Consider the following 3,079-nt stretch of genomic DNA (forward strand, 5'->3'; position numbering starts at 1 on the left):
GGGGTCAAATTGTAATATGCCCCTTTCGTCTTCCCCGTTCAAACTCCGGTGATCGGCCGCCATTAACGGCGACCACTAAGCTTTCCGGCAAGCTTAAAAGCGGTCCAGAACTGAGTCAAAAATAAGGGAAATAGTCTACAAGCTTGCACCCATGGTGATGATGTATTCGATCATGAACTAATCCTTGTCATGGGGTTCTAGCAGATTTATTTATGGATTTCAATAGTTGATTGTTCTAAGTCTTTAATGTGTGATGATTTATGATTTTCTAGTTTGGTTGTGCTTAATCGTCTTGATGCGTAGCTAATATCTAAGATTGTTTGTTAATCTCTATTGAAGCGACAATGAATATAGAGGTTTAGAACTTTCCATGCTAGCATAGGTTTATGTATTAATTGACATACATAACTCGTAGTGTAATTTTAACCATCTTACACACCCTATGTAATCACAATAGATAACCTATTCTTAAACCATTATTTTTTCAAATCTTATAGACAGATAGGGTCTAAGCATAATTGGTGTCTATTTGGCTTCTATCTTGATTGTGGATGCTTAGTAGTAGGTTATACGTATATTGAAAGATAGCGTATACTAATTTTGTGTTATCTGATTAGTTATCATTACCATCACATGCTATTGATAAAGGCATTAACTTTGAATGAAGTATTTAATGAAGTTATAATCCCATATTTTATCCTCATATAAGTAATTCACTTTTAAATCTCTTAGTTAATGCATGCTAGTATAATATCTTAGTTAGTTAATCAACTTAATTTGTTACTTGTCTTAGCTGTGAACGATAATCATACATTGTTGCATAAGTGCATAATATGAACTTAACCTAAACCAGTCTCTATGGGAACGAACTCGACTTAAAACTTATATTACTTATGATCACGTACGCTTGCGTGTATTTTCGTATGTGTTTTAGTGCGGACAAGTTTTTGGCGCCGATGCCGGGGATTCGGTGTTAATTTTTAGTTTATGTGCTTGACATCAGTGGTCGTTAAAGTTCACTAGCTCGGATTCTTTTACTTTCACGGTTTACTTGTTTGTGGTTCAAGTACTCAAGAGAGCGTGTATGCGACAACATTCTCAATATCTTAAGGAAACTATTGAAGAAGTGGAAGAAGAAGTTCTTGAAGAAGTTGATAAAGTTGAAGAAGAAAGTAAAGAAGAAGAAGTAATCATTAAAATGGGAGATCCAGCAGCAGCAACGAAAGCTTGAAAGAGTATTCTCAACCAAAGATCATGGACATTCAACCGAGCATTGGCAGGCCATCCATCACGACTAATACCTTCGAGATCAAGCCTGGCACGATCCAGATGGTCTAGAACTCAGTTTAGTTTGGGGGTGCTCCAACAGAAGATCCTAACATGCATATTAGGGACTTCGTTGAGATCTGTGACACTTTGAAGTTCAACAATGTCCCTGAAGATGTTATGAAATTGAGGCTTTCCCATTATCTCTAAGGGATAAGGCAAAGGGCCGGTTACACTCTCTACCAGCTGGTTCTATTGTGACTTGGGAGGATCTTGATCATAAATTCCTTACTAAATTCTTCCCTATGGCAAAGACAGCTGCAATCAGGAATGCTCTTACTCAATTCGCACAACAATCGGATGAATCTTTATCTGAAGCTTGGGAATGCTATAAGGATATGCTTAGAAAGTGTCCTCATAATGGAATGCCTAACTGGATGGTGATCAATTGCTTTTATAATGGGTTGGGAGCACAGTCGAGACATATGCTCGATGCAGCATCATGTGGAGCTCTATGGGCTAAAAGCTATAAGGAAGCTTATGAGATGACCGAGATAATGGTTGCAAATGAATATCAGAACCTAACCCAGAGAATGCCACAGGGCAAGGCAGCAGGAGTTCATGAGGTGGATATAGCTATGGCTATCACTACTCAGCTAAAGGCGATAGCGATGAAAATCGATTCTATGGCCAACTATGGAGTTAATCAAATAGCTAGTGTTTGTGAGCTGTGTGCATGTGCATATGCAATGGAGCATTATGCTATATCTTGTGAATCAGCTCAGTCTGAGAGCAACTTTCAGAGGCTGTAGCAGCCAGTTCCTGCCACATACCATCCTAACAACCGTAATCATCCGAACTTCAGCTGTAGCAATAATCAGAATGCAGTGCAACAACCGTACCAACAGTTTAGAAACAAGAAATTCAATCCTTCTGGTTTCCACCAATAGTTTTCACCAATACATCGGTTTCAGCCACATGGGATGCAACAACAATCACATGGAGGTCCCGGTCCATCTGTTAATGAAAAATCTAAATTAGAGGAGTTGGGGCTTATGTGCAAAATCCAAGCGGTTTCAATCAAGACTCTAGAGAACCAAATAGGGAAAATTGCTAATTCACTGTTGAGTCGATGCACGCCCTCAAACCCGGGGTATAGGTCTGGGAATTACTAACTAATTACCAAACATGCACTGACTGGCATAACAGTTAAACAAATATAAATTTAACCCATTTAACAGTAGCCATGATCTTTTTAGGTTAGAGTATGAAAACAAGAACCACTATCTAATTTTATTATAAACCCAATTTAAAATTTCACATAAACTCTCTTTATTACAAGCCTTTCTCTAACAAGTTTTAACTACAATTTTTCTTTATTAAAACACGCCCATTAACTATCTACACAACACTTGCTCAGGCAACTCAAAGCTTTCTTCCTAGATCGGGATCAACACCTTTGGTATAAGAGGGTCTCATGGATTGACTCATTTCTTTACCACTCAAGTCCTGATAGGTTTCATTTTCCTTCTTAACTGAAAACAATAAGGTGAATAATGACAAAAAAGGGTGAGCCATAAGTTGCTCAACAAATCCACAATATATCAATAGTTTTATAATAAATTAAATGAACTGGTAACTTGGTTACATCTGCAAAGATATAACCTCGCAATAAAGGACAAAGGCTATTATTGGCGAGTAACAATAAACTAAATTGGACACAAGTTTGCACCTATATCCTGTTGATCAGTTAGGATACAAGGCAGATCCATACCTCAATGTATAGATCCATTCGGGTACCCAGGCTCTACGG

The 3,079-nt window shown here is 37.9% G+C and overlaps 1 non-coding gene across 1 annotated transcript; it reads right to left on the reverse strand.

Annotated features, from left to right (window-relative positions):
* Positions 1-1,586: 1,586 nt before the first annotated feature.
* LOC141662218 (small nucleolar RNA R71) lies at positions 1,587-1,693 on the reverse strand. Its single transcript, XR_012550342.1, has one exon. It is a non-coding gene; the product is annotated as a small nucleolar RNA R71 (small nucleolar RNA).
* Between the last annotated feature and the right edge of the window lie 1,386 nt (positions 1,694-3,079).

The sequence above is a fragment of the Apium graveolens genome, chromosome 5 (assembly GCF_009905375.1).
Source record: "Apium graveolens cultivar Ventura chromosome 5, ASM990537v1, whole genome shotgun sequence".
Taxonomy (NCBI): Eukaryota; Viridiplantae; Streptophyta; class Magnoliopsida; order Apiales; family Apiaceae; genus Apium; species Apium graveolens.